The following is a 25,118-nucleotide window of genomic DNA, read 5'->3' on the forward strand; positions in this document are numbered from 1 at the left end:
TCAAGATGCAATTGCTCCTTAAGCAAACCTTCAAGTTCTCGTATCGAAGATCGAATTTTGCACTGTCTGAAGTCAACAACAATTGTATTCTTTCGTGTCGGCGGTAGTTTTTGTTCGTTTGGTTCACTCATTTCGAGGTCGTTCTATTGTTCACTACACAATACTGTACTTGGTACGTGAAATTTCCGAAATCGAAAAAAAAATTTTGATGCCAGAAGGCTTAGAATTGCATGCAACGTCGAGATTCATTGTCATCTCGAAATTTTTTTTTTAAATCGACTTCTTGGGACTTAGAGAAAATATCAATGTTTTCTAAGTCACAGAAAGTTGATTTTTTCAAAAAAAAATTCGGCATACATATACATATATATATATATATATATATATATATATATATATATATATATATATATATATATATATATATATATATATATATATAGCTTCGAAAAGTGCACACACAGAGACATTTTCCGATCTCGTCGAACTAAGTCGAATGGTATATAACACTATGGGTCTCCGAGGCTCCGTTCGAAAGTCGGTTTTCCAGCAATTCTTATACCTTTCTATAGGGAAAGGCAAAACTTATTCTAACAAAAACTTTTTGTTAGCCAGCACTAATACTTTCTGCAAATATCGGGCAACTAGCAACAGGGTATTCGGCGAAATTTTCTCTTCAATTGAGTTCATCGGAATCTTGGATGATAATGACTTTCATTTTAGTTAGGTTTTTAATAAAAAGACACTGGATAAAAGAATCGGCTTGGACAAGAAATAGTTTATGCTTTATTTTTTTCAATGTGCTCATCTTGCAATGCATGATCAATTGGCAGGGAACTTAATCACCTATCTTGGGACAACATTTTATCATAATCAATAATGATTTTGTTTTGTAAATTGATTTCAAATTTTGAAAGTAAATTTTTTTCAGTGTAGGACTCAATGAATTTTTTTTTCAGATTTATATTAAAAAATTTGACTGATTTTTTAAAAAATCACTAGTAAAACACTTTTCTGTAGGGCTTATAATTTTCGACAATAGCTCTTTGAAACAAATTGGTTAAATAGTTCAGCCCTATTCAAAAGACAGTCTGGATCAATCTTGGGAAAAAAATAAAGTATGCAAAGTGACTGTTTGACAGGAAGTTCCATTCAAATCAGAGAGAGTGCTGCTAACATTTGTTTGAGTTGGCGCAAAATTCGTCATATTTATAGCTTCATAACATAATTAATTTTTCAAGTTTCGGGAGGGGTTTGAACCGCCAAAACCGCCCTTGTATACGCGCCTGATCACGGAATATTCCTGCATTTTGCGATGATATCTTTTGTACAGATGAAAAGATGATGGTTTTAGTGGTCGTTCTTTGCAAATAGTTAGCAAGAAGGATTGGTAAGAGCACCTTAATAATCGAAAGAGAAAGTAAACAAAGAGATTTTGTTATTTGCACTTAGGACCTAATCTAATGTTCATTGAGAAATGTGTCCCCTCTCAGAATTCAATGAATATGCAAAATATCTGGACATGCAGACTTTGTCACAAAAAGCTACTTTATTTTATTAAAACTGATTTAGACAGAAAAGGACCAACCTTTTTTTTACCTGGAAAACCCGACTTACGAACAGAGCACAGGAGACCCCTAGTGTTGTATACCATTCGACAAGATTGAAAAATTTTACAGTGTGTGCACATTTCAAACGTTTTTTAACGCTCTGTTTTCTTGGAGATTGTTCTACCGGTTTTAACAAGCTAAGGATCGTTTGAAATCTACTGTTGAGTAATTGACCAAGTTTGAAGATCACTTTGCTATCACTTCTGCTTTTAGAGATTTAATACATAAGAGAGCTCAGGGTGGCGGAAATGGTAAACGCGTATGCACGGATTGCATAAGAATTCTTTTTCCAAAAAATCATTTGTTCTGTGAGTTTCTCATTCATTTCCGATAAAAATATTTTGTAAATTTACATCTATTGTCATTTGGGGCAGGCAATTGAACATAAAGTTACTGTACAATTCTGTACGTTTTGTTATTTAATACACGGATAAAAATTTATTACCGGTATCATGATTTTTTAATCATGCAATCATGAACCATGCCTTCTCATGAAATTTCATAAGCAAAATGATTGATATCATGAAAATTTTCATGAAAGATGTGTTATTGTGCATGATACCAACAATTTTGCTCATGGAATCATGACCAGTGGTGGTAAATTGCGAACCGAACGCCGATGCTTCTTCAAGTTTACTCAAAAATGTTCACCGAGCGTAAGCATGCGATAGGTTCGAAAACTATTCCCTCGTTTAATGCGAAGGTGTTCTGTGCTCGGTGTTCGGCGAAGCAATCTTTTTCGAACTGTTCGGTTGGCGGACCATCGGCGAGGGTCGAGTAAACTGCGTCCGATACGATGCTTTGTTGATTTCAAGTCTCGCATCCTGGTCAATGCACACGTGATCAGCACAAAAAAAATTCTTTTGCTCGATTGATAAAACGATCAAAAGCAATTCAAATGGTATTATTTTGGACATTATCAGTGTGCGTAGGGTGGTTCGATATGGAAAATAGTAAGTTTTGGATCTTTTGCAAATTTTACGGTTTTGGTTATAGAATCTATAACAATAAGAATTGAATATTTTGGAACATTTCAGCAATCGTAGAGTGGCTCAATATGAAAAGGGATTTTTTTTTATTCTTGCAAATTCGATGTTTAATAAACTGGTGAGTCAATAGCAAAGAAAATTAAGTAATTTCAGCTACTTGCAACGAGTTTTTCTATTTGAAAAATTGTAAAATTTTTGACTAATACCAATTCGATGGTTTGTTGATTGTTGGATCAATAGCAGTTCGAATTGAATAATTTTGAGCATTTTCGGTGAGTGTAGGATGGCGCAATATGAAAACTTGTAAGTATTTTGACTTTTGCTGATGAAATGTTTCATTCAATAGTGAATTGATAACAATTACAAATTGCTCATTTTTGAAATTTTCAGCGATCGTAGGGGGGTTTAATATAAAAATTTGAAAATATTTTGATTTTTTGTATTTTAATGTTCAATAGATAAGCGAATCAGTAGCAGGTAGAATTGGATGATTTTGGACGTTTCTAGCGAGCGAGCGACGTTTGTTAATTTTGGATATTCTCAGCGAGCGCTGGATGGCTTAATATAGAAATTGTAATTTTTAAACTATTTACAATTTCATGCCAGCGGTAAAGCGGGAACCGAGCACCTTTATACATATTTGTTTAGAAATGTTTTCCTAGCAAAAATATGCAAAAGCTGTTCATTCGGTTTATGGTAAAGTTCGCTTGCTGTTCGGCGGAGCAATATGTACCAAACCATTCAGTTGGCAGACCATCGTCGAAGCTCAATTGAGCTCTATTCGATGCGTAGTTTTATTATTTATGGTTCGATGAAATGCCTACCTACAGCATCAATACTAAATTCTATTTCAGTTGATGAGCAAAGCAATAGCGCGTTAAAAATTACAATTAAAATCACAGACACTTCGACGATTTGCATGTTTAAATCCGATGGTTCACCACCACTATTATTTATATATTAATCAATACAGCATCCGATTTGAAAAATAGTTCACAATTTCTCATATGAAGCTGCCTTACCACCGAATAAAATGCTTAAAATTCTAATATTCCAATTGCTATCTATTAAACATTGAATTAGCAAAAGGTAACGTATTCCCAATTTTTTTATATTAAGCCATTCCCGCCCACAAGATATGTATAAAATTATTCTATTCGAATTTAATTCATTCATCAATCAATAAACCATCGGATCTGCAAATTCAAATACTAACATTTTTCAAATAGGACCACACAACGATCGCTGTAAATTGGAAATCCTATTGGAACTGCTATTGATTCATCAAATAATAGGACATTTAATCGACATTAGTCAAAAATTTTAAAATTTTCCAAATAGCACCACCCTACGCTCGTCGAAAATGTCCAAAATTATCAAATTTACATTGATTCACTATTAAATGGAACATGAAATCAGCAAAAGTCTAAATATATGCAAATTTTCATATTGCACCACCCTATGCTCGATAAAAATGTAAAAAATTATTTCCAGAATCAACAGACCATCCAATTAGTCTAAGATACAATTTTTGTCGATTTTTCAAATAGAACCACCCTACGGTCGCTGAAAATGTTCAAAATTGTTAAATTTTAATTGCTTTTGAATCAATATTTAATAAAACATCAAATTAGTAAAAATCAGAAATTTACAAATTTTCATATTGCGCCACCCCCGCTCGCTGAAAATGCAAAAAAATAATACAATTCGAACTGCTATTTATTCACTAATCAATAAAGCATCGAAATGAGATTAGTCGAAAAATTTTCTACCCTACGCTCGTTGTAAATGCCCAAAATTACTCAATTTTAATTGCTATTGACTCATCAATTTATTCAATATCGAATTTGCAAATGTAAAAACATTTTCAATTTATCATATTGAGCCACCCTACGCTCGCTGGAAATGTACAAAATTACCATACTCTGCTAAGCTACCCAAAAACTGAAACGTCCAGCCGCAGCTGACAAAGTTCGGTTCATCCGAAGCAACAGCCTATAGTACTCGAATCGGATGTTCATGAACATAGTAACGATAGGCTCACAAACTAAAGCATCGGTTCTTTCACTATCAGCATCGCTTCTTGGTTCGGCGATGCTTGCTTGAACGATGGTATCGGCAAATTCATACTCGCGATGGTGGTTCGCTTTTTGGTTCGGAACGAACACGTTTTGCGTGTTCGGAATCGATGCTTTACCACCACTGATCATGACTTATTATTCACGATAGACATGATTCATGATTTCATGATTTTTAATCCTGGTAACGGAAATGGATTTTTACCCGTGTAGCAAATATAAGCATTAAATGAAAGATACAGTTCTATTGATTGAAAATTCAGTTTTGCATCGATGGTGGTTTTTAATCAAACTTTCTATTCAACCCATGTTACTATTGATTCACATTACTATTGATTTCACATTCTTTTCCATGTTACTATTTATTCACATATCGTGTAAATTTCATTATTTCTTTCTGTGTAACCAAAGTGGCTTTTTATGATAAAGTCTATATGTCGAGAAAGTTTAATTAAAATTTTAGGGAGTGCGGCCAAATCCGAACACGATTTGGCGCGAAATTCGTCCATTAGAATCTCTTACTGAAAATGAAACACTGATTAGCTATATTTAAAATCAATTTACAAAAAAAAAATACCAGTTACATAAAATTGTGTCCCAAGGTAGTTAATTAATTTCCCTGTCAACCTTTCATATGTGGGAAGAGAGGCATTTTTAAAAAATATTTCCTATCAAAAACTTTTTCTCATCCAATACTGATACTTTCTGTTAATATAGAGTAACTAACAACTTGTATTTGTAGTTATTTTCTCACAAATTCTGTTTTATTGAATCTTGGATGAGAATGACTTCCAGTTTAGTTTAGTTTTGGATGAAAAGACACTAGATAAAGAAATAAGTTTGGAAAAAAAATAGTTCTTGTTGGAAAACTTTTTTTCTTTCAAAATGCCCATCTTACAATGTATGAACGGTTGGTAGGAATCACCTATCTTGGGACAACTTTTTGTCAATATAGAAAATATTTCTTTGTGGAAATTGATTGAAAATTTTTAAAGTCAATTTTTTCAGAATAGGACTCGAGAAAGTTTTTGTGCAGTGTTTTTATTCAAAAACTTAACTGATTCTATAAAAATCACTGATACAACATGTTTTTGTAGGATTTGTCATTTTTGGGCAATAACTGTTTGAAAACCTATTTTCACTTGGAGCTGTTAGCGGAATATATTCAATAGTGTCACTATTTATGTACCATTTAATTCCACTATTTCACTGTCACGTTATTACACTTTCACAAAGTCGTTATACTTTAATGAAGCATAACAAACGTTACAATACAGATACGCGTATTTCGGAATGTTATTTACATCCTTCTTCAGGGTATCGGTTTTATAAAACCGCTTCATTAAAGTATAGTGACTTTGTGAAAGTGTAATAACGTGACAGTGAAATAGTGGAATTAAATGGTACATAAATAGTGACACTATTGTTTGAAAAACCTTTTTCAATCCACCTAGTGATGTAATGATGCCTTTCCCATATTACTTATATTTTCAAAAATATCATTAGAAGATTCTGTGAAGATTTTTTTTCCAATCTTGAATAAAATAAGAAACTTTCTTAGGGTATAAACTAACATAACCTTTTCAATTTGTAAACAGTTATATAAATATAAAGTTATATAAATATAAATTTTGATGTGGCCACCCTGTACACTATACGAAATTGAACAAAGCACGCTGCGAACAAAGCCGAACGTAAATCGTCATTTTGGATAAGGATGAAATTGCACAGTATATTTACATACAACGAGTTTTTGAATAATTTGAATTTGAATCATGATTCGTGAAAATCGGTTTAACCGTTACTGAAAAATAAAAGTGAGTTCCGTTGTTGGAGATTTTCTTCACTATTATCGTTGCTTTCGGAAGCGGAAACCGAGAACTAATAGTCCCAAAGTAATTTTATATATTCACTAACTAACAAGATCTGCAATATATGAATTAACCAGTAAGTTATAAAAAATGTGCACCTCGTTTCGCTATCGCTTATAAAAAAAAAATACTCATGAAATTGAAGATTTTCATAAATCGCACTGTATTACCAGAACCGAAAGTCGGATCTCTATCAACATTTCGGAGTCTTTTAATGGAATTTAAAGACCTTTTAATTGCTTCTTAGTTAGTGAAAATCGGTTAAGAAATTTTCGAGAAAATTGAATGCGCATTTTTTAATAAGTTTGCACATATTTCCTAGTAATTACGGAACCGGAAGTCGGTCCCAAATGAAATTCTAAAAAAATGTATGAGTCCATAAGACCATAAGACCTGAGAAACATGTGTGACTATTTTTTTCTTTTTTTTGTGCATATCACCCTGTAGTTCTGAAATCGGAAGTCGGATCAAAATGAAACTCAAGAGCTTTGTATGTGACCTTGAGACCTTTCATTTGAATCTAAGAATTAACACACAAATACACACAGAGACATTTAGTGATCTCGACGAACTGAGTCGAATATCGACGACGAACTGAGTCGAGTATATGACACTCGGCCCTCCGGTCCTCGGTTGTGAAGTTGGGTTTCACAGCGATTGCATAGCCTTTTTATATGAGAAAGACAAAAAAATGGTTAAAAAAGTTTGTCCCTTTTCGAAAGTTAGTCAATTTTGGAAAAACAAAGCACGCAAAATGGCCAAAGTCTACATGTCCGAAAAGTTTGATTCAAATCCGAGAAAGTGTGTCCAACTGCGAATACGCCTTGGCTCGAAATTCGCCGTGAATAACAAGGGGAAGCACACAGTTCGAAAAAGTGTTGTGCTTTTACATCTTATACGATGCACATAAATGGAGGGTCGTATTTCACACAAATAAACATTCAAGAACATGTAAAATTTTATGATTTGAAAATTACTTGGATTGAAATCGAATGAAATAAAAAACAAAAGATCGATAGCAGCAGCGCGACTTGAACCAAGAACCATCAGATCACAAAGCACATCAGTTAATCGACTGAACCACAGAAACCCATAATTTATACATATAAACTCATACAGTGACACTTGATAGCCGAGTGCAAATTACATTCGGAGCATGTAAAATTCTGTACGAGTGGAATATTACGTCATTTGGGATATTTAGTAGTTATGAATTGTTTCATTTGTAGAATTATGTCACCTGTAAAATTCATAATTTTGTCTGTGCATTATTATTCCACTAGTTAAATTAGGAATAGGTTTTTAAGGAACATTTGTTATTCTAACGAACACTTCTTGTACAAACAGGATATTTTTGTCCAGTGTCTTTGATAAATATTACTAAGCGATTTTTTGAAAAACTTTTATTTTAATCTTGAATAAAAACGAAAAAAGCGTACACTATCGTAACCCTTCCAATTTATAAAAAGTTTTGATCCGATTTTTCGTTTTCTTTTGCATTTTTGCTATTCATGACGGTATGCATTTTAAACACAAACCGTTCCGAAACCGGAAATCGCATCCGAACAAAAGTCAATAGCAGTCTATGACACAATGAAACCTTTTATATGAGTCTTGGTTTGTGAATATCTACTCAGCCATCACCGAGAAAATGTTGAGAATAAAGTTTTTGAGTTTTTTACCACTATTTCCGGAAATTCCGGAAACAGAAACCAGCAACCAACACAACTTACAAATTGAAAAAATTACGAGCAAAAATTAAAGGATTTTTTCTTTTGCATTGTCGCTCTAGATGACGGATCACAATTTCATACACACTTAACTCTGTATATCCGGAACCGGAGTTCGGATCCGAACAAAATTCTATGCTTACCTATGAAAAATCAATGTATTTGTTCATCAACTAACCAAACCTGTTCAATTGAAGAATTATATGGCTATTTGAATATATTTGACTCGATTTTTCCATGCCATGTATAAGAACACTCCTGGAAATTAATTTTTTATACTTATAAGGCTGTACTTCCCGAACCGTAAGTCGTTTCCGGTAAGTTTCGGAAGGATTGTATGCGATTGTAAGACCTTTCATTTGAACCTAAGCTTGTGAAAATTAGATGAGCGGTCTTTAAGTGCTCGAGTGCACTTTTTATCATTTTGCACATTTTACCCCATAACTCCGGAACATGGATCCATATGAAATTTAATAGAATGTTATGGGACTACAACACCTTCAAGTTGAATCTAAGTTGAAGAAAATCAGTTAAGAAGTCTCTGAAAAAAACGAGTGCATTTTTCATTTTTTTGTACATTTTACCCCGTTTGAATCTAAGGTTTTGAATATCGATCCAGCCATCTTCGAGAAAATCGTGTACACATCTTTATTATATGCACACATATATACACAGACATTTTGCGTACTCGACAAACTGAGTCGAATGGTAATACTCGGTTGTATCACCATTCGACTCACTTCGGTACACATGTAGAATTAATATGATACTATGGTTTTGCTCAAGAAAGTATGTTGATGCATTAAGGCGTTTAAGAGTTATGCAATGTTTTTGAGATTTTTGAAGGTATTTTTAAGACTAATTTAAATAAGTTAAAAAAATAACACCCTTCCAATTTTTTCTTAAATTTTTATTTATATTATGACCTTTCCGGTACCACATAGGATACATTTTCATCGATCTGGCATCTAATGAATATTGATATTTGAAGCTTGACTAGTTTTTGATGAAAAAATAATCATAACTTTTTACTGGTAGCTCATATGAAAAAGCTTGGTTAAGCAAAATTATGCGCAATAATTAGTACAATAACTCTTCTGAAGAAAACTTTTCCGTAGAGCATTTCACAAAAAAGTTAGAACAAAAATAATTGATTTTTCAGGAGCCACCCTACTTTTACTCGGGAAAATTGATGTAACTCGATCAAATGAAAAGCTAGAGAGGTGATTTTTTCAGCAAAGTTGCTCAAAATAAAATATCCTACAACTTTATTGTACAACAAAATCATTTTTGAGTTCAATAAGGAAAGTTAGATTTCAGATTTCTATCTTAATGTGGACCACCCTAGTAACATTTTTCTTCAAAAGGTGCGCCATTTGATTACAAACAACTTTTGTGAAGACACCAACTACAAAAAAACTAATATTTAATAGTGAAAATATTTTTGTCACGCTAATTTTCCGTTTCGGACCATAGTGCATTAAATCTCTTGCTAGTAGTTTTAGTGTTTGCATAGTAGGAGAAAATAATAATTATTGATTGAACTTGATCCAGTACTTGGGTAGTCTTCTAAGCTTATCAATCCAATCTTGTTGAAATCAAGTACATGAAAGATGAATGCAGAAGTAATTGGAATTCTAGGTTAAATTCATGAGAGATTAAATTTATAAATAAATGAGCCAAAATGACCAAAAATTCTTTGCTTCATGGGGTATGACGAATTTATTTCACGATTTTTAAGCTGTTTTTGTTATACACGATGATTAATCAATTAGCTGGTATCTGCATGTGGATGGTGATGAACTATAAAAAAAGATATAACATTTTTTTCCGTTTTCACCCGGCGAGCATCCGACAACGGTCATTACATCAACCCGGGACCGGTCATCTGTTTCCAGCAGTTAACTCATTCTCTTCTCTTTCGTTTTTTCGCCTCCCCGCAGCGTAGTGATTAATCAATGCACGTCAATTTTCTCAGAAAATTTAATTCCACCTTGCACGCCAAAATAATGGTTTCTCTTGCGGGGGAGCGCACATTAGAATGAACGAACCGCGTACCAGTCGGGGTGATTTGGTTAACTGGAAATGGATCGCAAACTGCAACTCCATTGAATCCGTTGTCGGCTGTCGAAGGATTAAATCGAATTTAAAGGCTCGGAGAAGTGATTCATGCTACTTGTTGCTTGAGTTAGATCTCAGCACTGGCACGTTTCAGAGCACACCGCAGTCACCGTCAATCTTCGTCAGTGAAAAGGAACAGTTGCTCGATTCACCTGGGGTGCATTCACATGTCGGAACGTACCGTGGATGGTTGAGCTTGATGTACAACTTTTGGAGGAACAATTGCTGATTTTTATTGTTGAGATCACGTGTCAGATGCGGAGAAGCGAACGAAGTTTTCTACTAAAGTTTTTTTTATGAGATTGAGTTAGTTTTTATCTTGTTAGATTCTGCCCTCCGTTTAAGTTATAACTAAGCAAATTTGGTGAAAGGTAGCAGCAAATAATTAAATCACAAAGCAGAAATAGTGTTAGTGCTAGTTTTGGAGTGACACAATATTTGAACTGCTCTGCCGAGAGTCCAAAGTCCACAGATCTTCAAATTATAGTTTCAGTATAGTTTTTCTGTAACAATGCAGTTATTTACTAGCTGATTTCAACAATTTGCGCAGTCAGAGGCTTGATTTATTGAACATCAGTTTGTTTCAGAACAGATCGGAACAGATTTGCTTTACAGATAGAATGCAGAACGATTCGCAATATTTACGAGAAGATGTAAATTCGGTACCCTAAATGAGATAACAAACAATTTTCTAAAACATTTTGTGGTCAATACAGATAAGATTCTTTCGTTTCAGGAAGAACGATGAAACCCTCTGACTATAGCTCCTTACCACATTGGGTGAGAAACAATAGAATATCGTTCAATTTCGGCTCTCCGTACACAGATTCAACCAAGTATGGATACCAAAAACCTGGATACGTAGTTGCGTTAATGCGGATTAGTTATATATCAGATGATATGAAGTACCATAATTGCCATTCACTCAAATCATACGAATGATAGTAGTAGACATGTGGTAGATGAATTTTCAACGTCCTGTCAGAGCTATGTCTAGAATACTGCAATGAAGCTTGAATAAATGCAGTAAATATTTTGACGTTTTAAAATTCAAATCTGGTAAAAAGACTTTATCCTGAGCGAATGCTAGCAAACTTCGCCGGTAGATAGCATGTAAATTGTAGTATTTTATTAATTGTTTGTGAGATGTTTTTAAATAATGTCGGCTTAGTAGATATAACAATGGGGAAGGCTTGTTCGCGGTAAAATCTGGACACAAAAAACTACAAGGATCAGCCCCATGGGGTTGTTCGAGCCGTCGATGTGGAACAAGGCAACCAAAATTTCTAATGATCTACAATCAAAAAGTTCAATCAATCCGAACCAACACCGAACATCATTTGTCTTGATTTGCATTTGTTTTATAACCGACGAAATTACACCATTATCTCAAATGCATGCAATTATATCTTTGTACATACTTGCGATTTCGATAAAGCTCTCTTCGCCAAGCTTGTGTTCAAGTTTTTTATGCAAGCAGTTTTTTTAGCGTTAAGTTTCTCTACCAATCTGCGATTTCGGTTGAAGCGATAAACTATTTCTCATTATCAATCGAGATCATCCAGAATTTATCCAGGGGTAGTTGTCAATTTCTCATGGGGAAACGACTTAACATGGAATTCCGAGCTTGCATGACACAAGATCAGAGCATACCAATTAAGGGCTTAGGCCAGTGTGTTTTAAAGGACTATTTTCACGCTTCAAATCTGATTTTCTTAGAAATGGTGACGAATATCAAAAAACCCAACAGACAATCTCTTAGAAATTTAGTTTAGATTATTCTGTGAAAATTTCACAATGATTGTTTGAGTTTAGCGGTCGGGAAAGTCTTTTTTCTGAAGGAAAAGTTGCATAACTGAAAACGGCAACTTTCAACTTGTTCATTGAATATCTCGCCTTCAAAAGCATTGATCAAAAATCTATCCTGACAATGTCTAGATAATTTAGTTTAGATGCGATTAGTGCATAAAAACATACATGTTGTCGCGATAAAAATTAAGTGAATGTTATTTTTGTAATGGTAAGTACGTTTCTATGGCGGCACCATTTTTCTGCTCTTGTATCCTGGAACGTAACGAAACATGAGAGAGAAATAAAATCGGCTCATCAAGGCAGCCAAACAAGCGGTAGCTTTATTGGATTTTATGTGATATAGTCAAACTTGTAACCGAAAATATCAAAACTTCCTTGGCCACCCGGCCACATCGAGAATCATTTTACACATTTACGAGAGAGCATGGAGAGAAATGTAATACGCACAGCGAGCGACACGGTTTTGCGCTAACAACTGGCATCAGCCCGTAAAACTTCAAATCGTTTTTTGACACGTTTTTGTCTTGCTGTCTAGCAACAACCTACCTCTAGCATGGTAGGAATAGGACTGAAACGTTAGCTTTAATTTCGCTTCTATTTATAGATTCGCGTGCTTCCAACAGCTTCGCTTTTGCATCGATTGACCAATCAGAGCGATGCTCTCTCTTTGATACATCGCTTACTCCTTCAAAACCGTCGTCTATGGCAGGGAAATCCGGTATGCCGGAGATTTTTTGCAGCCAAAATAGGACACTGCTAGCTATTAATCAACATTTCAATGATATACAATTAAAAATACATGGCTATGAACATTCAAATCAATACGTAGAAATATTTCCAATCAATTGGTGACATAATATTAATAATTGATACAAAATTAACTGAGCTGTAATTGTTCAAAACCTGACCACATTTCTACGTGTATTTTTTTTGAGTTTCTAGTTTGCACCGCTATATAGAAAACAAAAATGTGTTCCACATTAAAAATTTTGAAAGAAACAAACTTGCTTTTAGTTCAATCCAAGATGCATTTTTTATTCGTTTAATTGTGCAGACTTTGCCGGTAGAATGGCATGTTTTTTTGTCATCTTAAAACTATCTACAGTTACTTAATTAGACTGCACTAACCCTGGTTGGCGGTTCAATGCATAGGGCGCTGGTCTTACGAGCCAGTTGTCGTATGTTCGAGCCCCGACCTGGAAGGATTCTTAGTGTAGATTCAGTAGGATTTGGCATGGCATCAGCCATGCAATGATTCTGTACGCTATGAATCGGCTGCGGTGTTTGTTCAAACAGAAAGACGAAATTCCACAAAAGGAATGTAATGCCAAGACTTTGTTTCAATTAGGCTGCATTTGGGTCTGTGCAGACTTTTCTGCAGCCGAATTTAGCTGCTTTTGTTTAAGACTTTCGAATTTTTTTAATAGTTGTAGCTTATTGTTTATATATATTTATTTATTTATTGATTTAGGAGTAAGGGAAAAGCCTACTTGAGCTGAGATTCTTTCATTTCCCTTCTCCAACAGGCATAAAACCTTCTCATATTTTGTACACTGACGCTACTATATTAATAACGCTATTGAAATAGTAAAATTAATAAATTTAGCAGGAAAAGAATCTGATAAAAAGGTTTTTGACAGTTTTGCGAGATGATTGAAGATCGAACTCGTTAGAGCAACTGTTGAATAAGCGGCACATACTGGAGCCTGGTTCATTGAAACCGAAGTTATTTCTAGAGCGAGGAACTCGGAGCAATTAAGTTTAGCATTCAGTAATACTTATAAATCCTTGATTGATGACCGTTTTAGGACCGTTTGCGAAAAAGTCTAATCATACGTGATCGTTGTTCTTTTGCGAGAGAGGTAGATGACGGAACATTTTGAAGTGTTCAACACCGTCCTGTTAACGTTGCACCAATTAAAGAATAAATTTAATTGAGACTGAAAGAAATCGGTGTCATCAGGATTCTTAATGAGACGAAATAGCTTGAAATCATCGCACTTCAACGAAACTTTAAAATCATATTAGAAATATGAACGGCCCCAGATGACTTCCTTGTGAAACTCCGGAACTTGCGATGAATGATGAAGTAACACAGTCACCTATTTTCACTGACATAGTGGGACCCGCCAGGTATGATTCAAGCCAATTAAGGAATGATCCGCTGCATCCTAACTTATCAGGCTTGGGAACTGCTATCTGGTGATTGATCTTATCGAGAGCTGCGTAAAAATCCGTGTGAATAGCATCTACTCGATGTTGTGATTGCAATGAGCAAGTAATGTAAAACGTATATGACACAAAAGAGAGAGGAGTTCTCTCTTTACGAGAGTCCAATACCGCTATATAGGTCGCAATTCCGGGCAATTAGGTGGACTTTATTTCATTCCAAAAGATCTTTGGCGTTGTGACAAGATGCCGAATCAGCTCAAAATAGCGATAATCATCATGGCAGCGTAGGAATGGTAACAATCACTTCTTTAGTAATTCTTGGCAGTATACTTCTTTGTTTTCCGTTCCGGTAACGATGAATCTTTGGCTTAGTCGACACAGCTCCATATTGCCTGCCAAACCAAATATTTTTTAGTAAACTAGACCTTCTCCTTTGTCCTTGAATGCTTCTACTCCGCTCCGTTGTATGATACTATAAAAATGAATTGTATTTCATGGCCCTTAACAAAATATATACAGTCTGGCAATTATCGGCGCTGTGTGGAGTTTACCAAGAGAGAATCGCCAGTTGACAATTATCGCAGAAAATCGAATCGATGATTCGAATTGATGATTCTCATACTAGGTTACAATATTTCAAAATCCTTGTGTGGAGCATTCACATACGTTTTCATAGATACAACTTATACAAAGGTTATATGCACATAGTTAGAGTATGCGGCAATAGTAAAATGATTCTATCGCAATTATTCACTGACCGTATAGAATCGGATCTAAAAACGAGAAAAAGCGACCGTTTGTTGCTTCAGAGAGAATCCCCACAGCAGCGTGCTAACCCATGATGCTCAGACGGGTCATCGAGAGAAATTCGCTCTCGCACTGGTGTCCATTCTATGTTAAATGAACCATGCCGGTTTTTTGTTGCTGAGATGATATCCGTCTCTATTTGACGGCATTGTTTGAATCGTGTAAAGAGTTGCTAGAGAACGTTCTTTGATACGATAAAAGCCATCCTTGCTTGCAGAAAAATCAAGCTTTTTTGCAACTTTGCTTACTTTATCCAGATTTTCATTGCGACTGCTCACAATTGCTTTTCGCACTTGCTCTTCTTTTGATGCCATCTTCGGTCTAAAAGCTCTTAGCATCTCCGAACATTGATTTTACAAACTTAACAGACATACGTTCTTCAATCTGCGAAATATATCACGTATTGATGAAGTGTTTCCAGAGACATACGTATTTAGGAGTGTCCAAATTTTGTCGCGAACAAATCTCATTGCGCGCCCTGAATATTGAGGTTGTCGCCCTAAGACGTTTTGTTTCCTTGTGAAGATTTAGAGGGGTGAATGTACTTGCGTCGCTCATGAGTGGTTGATTGAGGCATGCGAATCGGATGTTTTTCGTTCGATCAGTTTATCTGTACAATCGTTCTTCGTTTTTCTACAATGATAAAAGCGCTCCCGGGTGAACTGCGAGTAGTAAGATCGTTCTTATAAAGATATTTAATACGAGTGTTGTTACTTATGTATTTAGCTTAAAAATTAAAACAGTATTATATTTGATCGGATATGGCCCTCCACGCAATTTATTCTTCACGGAAGTGAACACATACAAGTCGTTAGGTGCCAAGTCAGGGCTATACGGCGGGTGGCCTATCGATTCGACGTTTTGGGTGCTCAAATATTCGGTTGTTTGAGCCGATGTGTGAGAGCTTAACATACATTATCGTGGTGAAGAATGATTTTGGGTCTTGCGTTTTTTTTTTTTAAATAATTATTTATTGGAATATGAGTTAAAATTAAATTATTAAGATTCAAATTGGGTGTTCAGCCACAAGTGGTGACTTTTCAGCCCTATTATATATATGATTTGGTTATTACCATGAGGACATTATTTGTTTCCGCAATTCTGAGATTTTTGTGTAGGGAAAATTCTAAACCTACTTGTATTGTGTAATGGGGAAAAGGAACTTATATACTAACTTACTAACTAATACAGAGAGCGAATCGATTCAATTGAAGATTGCATCGATTTTTGTCGGAATTTGCTTATAATATTATGTGACATTACATCTAATGGTTCTATATTTGTGAGTCTGTGTAACTCATTTGTACTAAACCAGGGAGGACGCTTCAGAATCATTTTCAGAATTTTATTCTGAATCCTTTGAAGCGTTTTCTTCCTGGTGGAACAACAGCTTGACCAAATTGGTACCGCAAAAAGCATGGCTGGTCTGAAAATTTGTTTATAAATTAACAATTTGTTTTTTAGACAGAGCTTAGAATTTCTGTTTATAAGAGGATATAAACATTTAATATATTTATTACACTTTGCCTGGATTCCTTCAATGTGATCCTTGAAAGTGAGTTTTTTGTCATACGTTAAACCTAAGTATTTAGCTTGATCAGACCATGTCAATTCCAAGCCATTCAATTTTAGAATGTGATTATTGTTTGGTTTGAGAAATAAAGCTCTTGGCTTATGAGGAAAAATAATTAATTGCGTTTTTGCTGCATTTGGTTTAATTTTCCATTTTGACAGATAATCACTGAAAATATTTAAACTTCTTTGTAGGCGACTGCAGATCACTCTTAGATTTCTACCTGTGGCTAACAGACTTGTGTCGTCACAGAATAGCGATTTCTGACAACCAACGGGTAGATTTGGAAGATCAGAAGTGAAAATATTATACAAGATTGGAGCTACACTCGAACCCTGCGGAACACCGGCTCGTACGGGTAGCAATTCAGATTTACAATTCTGATAGCTAACCTGAAGAGTACGATCAGTTAAATAATTTTGAATCATTTTGATCAAATAAATAGGAAACTGGAAATCAGACATTTTTGCTATTAAACCTTTGTGCCAAACACTGTCGAATGCTTTTTCTATGTCTAGAAGAGCAACTCCAGTGGATAACCCAGAAGATTTATTTGATTTTATCATGTTCGTTACTCTGACAAGTTGATGAGTAGTTGAATGTTCATGACGAAATCCAAACTGCTCTGGTAAAAAAATTGAAATCTCATTTATATGAGTCATCATTCTCAACAAGATAATTTTTTCAAAAAGTTTACTGATAGAAGAAAGTAAGCTAATTGGTCGATAACTTGATGTTTCTGCTGGGTTTTTATCAGGTTTCAGGATAGGAATTACTTTAGCGTTTTTCCATCTTTTCGGGAAGTAAGCTAATGAAAAACACTTGTTGAAAATTTTAACCAGGAGTCTCAAGGCAACATCGGGAAGATTTTTAATAAGAATATTAAAAATTCCATCATTACCAGGAGCCTTCATGTTTTTGAGTTTCCTAATAATTGATTTAATTTCATCAAAATTCGTCTCAATAATGTCATCGTGTGATAACACTTGGGTTGAAATATGATCATATTTCAGTGAGACTTCATTTTCAATAGGACTCACAACGTTCAAATTAAAATTGTGGACACTCTCGAACTGCTGAGCAAGTTTTTGAGCTTTTTCGCCATTTGTAAGAAGTATTTGATTTCCTTCCTTGAGAGCAGGAATTGGTTTCTGAGGTTTCTTAAGAACCTTAGAAAGTTTCCAGAAAGGTTTAGAATATGGTTTAATTTGTTCAACTTCTTTAGCGAAATTTTCATTTCGCAAAAGAGTAAATCTATGTTTAATTTCTTTTTGTAAATCCTTAACTATGTTTTTCATAGCAGGATCACGAGAACGTTGATATTGTCGGCGACGAACATTCTTCAACCGAATGAGCAGTTGAAGATTGTCATCGATGATAGGAGAATTTAATTTAGTTTGAGCTTTGGGAACTGAAAGATTTCTAGCTTCGATAATATAATGATTCAAATTATCAATTGCTGTGTCGATGTCCGCAGAATTTTCAATGTGAGATCTGTAATCCAACCAATTAGCTCTATGATAGTTGAAAATAGAACTAATTGGATTAATTATAGCTTCGTTGGAAAGTCTGAATGTTACAGGAAGATGATCCGAGTCAAAATCAGCATGTATAATCGGTTCACTACAAATGTGACTTTGATCCGTTAGAACCAGATCAATTGTAGACGGGTTTTTCACGGAAGAGAAACAGGTCGGATTACTGGGATGAAGAACTGTGAAGTAACCAGCTGAAAGTTGATTATGAAGTATTTTACCATTACTGTTATTTTGCCTACAATTCCACTGGACATGCTTAGCATTTAAGTCCCCTATTACGAAAAATTTCGATCGATATCTTGTAAGTTTTTGCAAATCGCCTTTAAAGAAATTTAATTGTTCGCCGGTGCATTGGAATGGCAAATATGCTCCAGCGATGAAATAAATTCCATGAATGGTTTCAACTTCGATTCCCAAGCCTTCAATAAGTATTGAAAGTATTGAAAGAAGGTAAAATTCGATGTTTAATTTGCCGTTGGACAAAAATGGCAACTCCACCACCCATTCCAGTAAACCTGTCAAATCGATGAACCACATAATGTGGATTACTTTTCAATTTGACATTTGGTTTAAGAAAAGTTTCTGTCACAATGGCAATATGGATTTTGTGAACTTCGAGAAAATTATAAAATTCATCTTCACTCGATTTCAAAGATCGAGCATTCCAATTTAAAATATTCAAATATTTATTTAACATCACTGTTAAATTTTAAATTCATTATAATATTATTTGCAAATTGCCATCCGATTTGAAATGCTTCAAAAAGTGATGAAGTCGAATTCATTTGGATGATCATTTGAAAAAGTTGATCTTGTAGGTAGATCATTTTATTTTCAGTTATATCGCCTAAATCGTCTTCATTTAAAGAAGCGAATGGCATTGAAGGAATATTGGTAGGTAGACTGCCATTAGAAGAAGGTGATTTGGCCGGTCTACCTATTAATAAATTGTTTTCGTTAGAATTATTTACATTAGAAGAAATAGGTGGTAGTTTTCTACCTAATATACCAGCATAACTGACATTAGAAGAAGATGATGACGAGGTCGATCTACCTGTCAATAAATTGTTTTCGTTAGAAGACGAATTGGCAGGCGTACCTGTTTTTTTGTTTTAAATTCGAAGAAATAGGTCCCTTAGAAAAATTAGGCGTGGCATTTGTAACGGCCTTTTGATTTTCAGGTATGTTCTGTAAATTTAAGGTCGTTGATTTGACTTGTTGTCTAAGCGAACGAGCGTTTAAAATTTTTTCCCTGACAGGACATTTCAAATAATTGGATTTATGATTTCCATTGCAATTTGAACATGAAAATTTATCAGTGGTTTCATTCACTGGACAAGCGTCTTTCGAATGCGATTTACCACAATTCAAACACCGTATATCCATATGACAATTTTTGGTTCCATGACCGAAGCCTTGGCAACGACGACATTGCGTTAAGTTTGCAATACGATTATGCCGTTTATAATGTTCCCAATGAATTTTAATGTGGGAAATGAAACGTACTTTTTCTAAAGTTTTCAAATTGTTTACATCACTTCGATTGAAGTGTATTAGGTAAAGTTCATGCGAAATTCCAGAGCGTGGTTTAGAAGTACCATTCGCTCTTTTTTTCATAAGTATTACTTGGGAAGGGGAAAAACCAAGTAATTCTTTTAGTTCATTTTTAATTTCATCAATACTTTGATCATTTGATAATCCTTTCAAGACAGCCTTGGAGGGTCTGTCTGATTTTATATCATATGAATAAAATTTATGAAGTTTCTCGGACAAATATCGAATAAGACGTTCGTAATCTTCCAATCCATCCACCAAGACTCGACATTCTCCTCTTCGTCCGATTTGAAATGAGACTTTCACTTTCGGGAGAAAAGTAGAAAGCTCAGTACGGAATGCTTTGAAGTCGGAAATCATCACCGTCACTGGTGGCATAGATTGTTGTTTCTTCCCAGAACGACAAGCGTCCATTTTGGGAATTTTTGAAGAATTTTCTTCTATGTCGCTACAATCGGATTCAGGAAGAATCTCGTAAATATTGTTAGACGGCATAGGATCAGCGGAAGGGAAATCCGTCCGTTGTCTTTTATTTTTACATTCATTTATTCCGTATTGAATTATTTTTAGCCTTAGGCTTGTTGCTTTTCCGGTTGGACGCAGGCATTTTTGAAATAAATGAAATTTTAAATTAAATTAACTAGGCTAAATTAGTCTTCGATTAGACTCCTAGCTAGCCTTAAAAAAGGCTGATTAATTTCTTAGTCACTCTAATATCACTCTTTGTATCACCTAGTCACTCTAATATCACTCTTTGTATCACTTAGTCACTTAGATAGTGATTCAGGTAGTCTTGAAAAAGACTGAAGCCTTGAATCAATGAAACTCTAGGTAGCCAGAAAAAAATTCCAGGAGCCAAGAGCTATACGCGTGCGGTGCGAACGACTGTTCAACACCGACTGAGGGTCTTGCGTTTGTTTTCCTCATTTCACGATAAACTTCTGATAAACAAATGGTGGTATACCAATCAGAATTGACGGTCTTACGATCCTTTAAAGACACGGTAGCGATATGTCCATTTATACAGAAAAAACAAGCCATCATTTTGTTTCAAGTGCTTCGAGCGCCAAAATTTTTTGTTGGATTTGGTTCTTCTTGGAACACCCATACAGTCGACTGCTGTTTAGTTTCGAGCTCATATGAGTAAATCCATGTTTTGTCACCTGTGTAGATGTTATACACTAAATTTAAGGCACCACGATTGAATTTTTCAGCATTTTTTGGTACCAATCGACACGAGTCTTTTTTTGAGCGATGTGAACAAATTTTTTTCACGACTAAGTGCTGTAAGTAAACCTCGATGGCTGGTGCTACACTGCCCAAAGTCGAACTAAGTTGATTGGAGCCCTCTTGTCTTGATAATCCACGACGAAAATCGTAGTAAATCATTGCACGATAGTGTTCAGGATTCAATTCCATTTTTAGTTCTGAAGATGGTAATGCTTAAAAATGTTAAACTTTATGATGGAAACGTCAAATCCACCGGGCAACACTTAGTGGCTAAGGCTAAATACATCAGTAACAACAGATTTTGAGTTAGCACTGTTTCTGTTAAGTAACATGAAATAAAACGCAGTTCAAACGATAATGACATACGTGTATAACTAGGCCATACTACAATAATATTTAAACTGCAAAGTATACCCATATTCTATGATTCCGGTTAGGAAGCGGATAGCGACTTAAATTCGCATCGTGGAACGCGTGATTATGCTATTGATGGTGATATTATGTCACTTACGATTGTCAATTAAAAGGGTGACGAGAAAAATTGAATGTGCGAAAAGATGGTTGTACTCACGGCAGCCGGCTGTGTGGAGTTCTAAGAATTATGATATTTTTGTCTTTTTCAGATAGAAAGGCTATGCATTCGTTGTGAAAACTGACTTTACAACCGAGGCCCGAAGCGCAGAGTGTCATATACCATTTGACTCAGTTCGTCGGGATCACAAAATGTCTGTCTGTGTGTATGTATGTATGTATGTAAATAATAAACTTAGATTCAAATAAAAATAAAATAAATAATAAACTTAGATTCAAATGATAAATAATCATAAGTTTCATTTGGATCTGACCTCCGGTTCCGGAATTGCAGGGTGATATGCACCAAAAAAAAAAGAAAAAAATGATCACACACGTTTCTCAGAGATGAATGAACCGATTTTCTCAAACTTGATTTCAGATGAAAGGTCTTATGGCCTAATACAATTTTCTTGAATTTCATTTATATCAGACTTCCGGTTCCGGAATTACATGGAAATATGTGCAAATTTATGAGTAAATTCGCACTCAATTTTCTCGGAAATTTCCTAACCGATATTCACAAACTAAGAAGCAAATAAAAGGTCTTAGGATTCTTTAAAAAGTCCCCGAAAAGTTTATCCAGATCTGACTTCCGGTTCCGGTAGTACTCGCCGGTACGTGCGGCTTTGTTCCGTTCGCAGCGTGCTTTGTTCAATTTCGTATAGCGTGCAGAGTTGCCACATTTAAATTTATATTTTTTAGGTGAAAAAAATGTCAATTTCTATATCTTTTAATTAGTTTGTACCTACATGGTAGTGTTATTACAAAATCATGATAACGATGCTTTTCTATAAAAGTACATTTTTTTATATTTTTTTTTATCCAGGCCAATTCGCGTACAAGCTTTACGTGGCCAATTAAGCCATGTTTTTATTAGATAAAATAATTTGTTTACCGTTGGATCTCGTTGTCACCCTTTTTTAGGGGGAGAGTAGCTTCCATTTTTATCTTGCGATGATTGAGGGGCACTTTGTTTGTTGCTCGTCTTGTCCTCCATTGCCGCATCGGTGGTATCGTTGCTGGTTTCCGTTTTTGTCGTGAATACGACTTACTTTACTATGGGGTGCCTTTTCAAAATTTACCCTCTGAAAGAGTGATAAGTTTTTGATCGTGAATATCTCTTGATGTATCTCACGAATCAATATAATTTTTGCTACACGCCATCGGAAATATGTTCACAATTTTATGATAAAATTATCAGTTGTGTGACATAATCTTAAATAATTCAAAATTAAACTTTTCTGAAATTATTGGTATAAACAAGTATCAAAGAGGATAATTCATAAGGCGCGTTTGCCTTTCTCGTATTTTGAAAGCACATAGCTCAGTGATATGTAGAAGGATTTATATAATCTAACTACCAATAGAATCGAAAATTTTCAACTTGAACGTGTATTGCAACAACATTGAAGTTTTTCAATAGTACACTATTGAAAACCTGTCTCATTTGACCCATGTCAACACCAGCCAATCAGAACGCGTTCTGAGGAAGAGAACAAAATATCTGCTGCTGTACAACAAATCGTTCGAGAAAAATGTTCCGAAAAGTTATGAATATCGTTGTGAGTTCCTCAATTTGGTCCTTCTGAATGCTAGAAACGAAATGAAATGATCGACATTAAAATTCTGTATGCGGCTATTTTTATAGCCTTTAGGGCCGCGCATTGGTAAAAAAGCTACAAACGAAATCACGTAAAAAGAAGGCTCTTAACAAAAATTGGATTAGTTTGGATTCTATCGCCACTGCGAGCAGATGTATTTTGTGTCGTTTGCAAAGCTAGTTTCGCTTCCGACAAGAGCGATTACGTCACAGCTGCCAGTCATTTGCATTGATGAAAAAACAACGGTGGAGAGCATTACACAAAATCAGCCGTTCTAATGGCTCAAAAGTTTTCTAAAGAACTATTAATATTTGTTGTTCGCAAATCAAAGATAAATATCCTCAGTTTAGTGAAAATCTAGAACAGCTTGGTTAGATTTATGAAATTCACAGTAATCGAGATCAAGTGAAGCTTTCTTTGTTTTTGCGAAAAATGTTCCAGAGTTTAATGTCGTAAAGAATTTCGCAATCTGACCCCTTTGAATGCTAGAAACGAATCCCTATAGCATGTTGATAATTTTGTTCAATAAATTAGACCTATTGTATCATTGGTCAACCCAGCGAATTAATGTTTTCTTTATTGAAAGATTATAATCGGTTGTAAACGCTACATCTACACCAACCATATCAGTATCGCACCCACGTACAACAGTTTAGCCTGGAATTAGATGACGGAAGTCAGCGGCATCCATCGGAATTCGAATTCAACTCATCACTCTCCATCACAAACGCTTTCATAAAAGGTTCTTTTCAGAACCACCATTATTTTATCATAAGGATACTATACTGGTTATTTCATAATATTTGTTTTTCAGAATGTTAAATTTAACTAATCTGTACTTTAGTTTAGGTGCATCGTTTCAAATTCTACATACAATTTCATACAATTGATCAACTAATTGGTATTCGGAAGTGTTAAGGAACATGTCAGTTGTCTTCGTATTCAAGACATCCAGTTATGTCTCTGACATTACCCACCCGCCTTTTTTCTTCGTTTTTCTTGTAATTCGCAGTTTTGGGTTCGTTGTTAGTTGCTGTAGACGCGCCTTGTTGTCCATTAATTGCAGTTGCTGGTTGGTTTGATGGTGGAACAGGAGTACTGCGCTCACTAGCTTCCGTTGTTGGGCGGTTGTCCTTGTTTTTGTTTGAAGATGTCCTTTTCGCAGTTTCAGTGCAAGGTTTGCCGTAGTGTGCAGGTTGTTCACAAAACTGACATGTAACCAGTTGATTTTCATACGTAATCAGCGTTTTACACGGAAGTATCCCGTCTTGATCACAAATGATGTAAGATGGAATTGCTTTACGTAGTTGCATACGTACCACTCGCACGCCACTCCGGATACCCGGAAAAAAATTCCGCCATACTTCCCTTTCGATGGAAAGAACTTCACCGCGCAGCGACATACTTTCCCGAACAAACTGATCGCTGGTCTGCGGGGGAAGGTCATGCACGCGTACTTCTATGGCATTGTCCACCAAGTACACAGGGATTTTATATTTAACATTGTCATGATCAACACTGTGCACCCCGTTATAAACCGAAGCAAATGCAATTGCATCTCTTTCACGTTTGAACATAATGTACACACAGTTAGACGCCTTGTTGAATTGAATGCATTCGTTCTTTAAGTAAGATTTGTTGCTCTAACTTTGCAGCGCTTGAAATCTATACAAATTGAATTTAATCTTGTAGGCCAAGGTTCAGGCTTTGTTTAGTCGAATTTGCCCATTTCGTACACTCTATTGTTCACTACACTGTATTGTCTTTGTTTCTATCGTCTCGACCGTAAGCAATTTTCGACTGTGTCGGATGAGATGCGAACACGAACTGTGCAAGTACACTTTTTGCCGTTCTCATAC

At 35.2% G+C, this 25,118-nt stretch overlaps 1 protein-coding gene across 2 annotated transcripts in view; it reads left to right on the plus strand.

Annotated features, from left to right (window-relative positions):
* The window catches only part of LOC131431532 (cardioacceleratory peptide receptor), a 236,366-nt gene that overhangs the window by 58,268 nt on the left and 152,980 nt on the right, over nucleotides 1-25,118 (plus strand). Inside the window, exon 2 of one of the 2 annotated variants that reach the window (XM_058597315.1) lies at nucleotides 21,709-21,826. The exons of the other annotated variant lie outside the window; for it this stretch is intronic. The gene's annotated coding sequence lies outside the window, so the exon portion shown is untranslated. The remainder of the gene's footprint in view (nucleotides 1-21,708; nucleotides 21,827-25,118) is intronic. 2 annotated transcript variants of the gene reach the window in all.

Source organism: Malaya genurostris, chromosome 2 (genome assembly GCF_030247185.1).
Source record: "Malaya genurostris strain Urasoe2022 chromosome 2, Malgen_1.1, whole genome shotgun sequence".
Classification (NCBI taxonomy): Eukaryota; Metazoa; Arthropoda; class Insecta; order Diptera; family Culicidae; genus Malaya; species Malaya genurostris.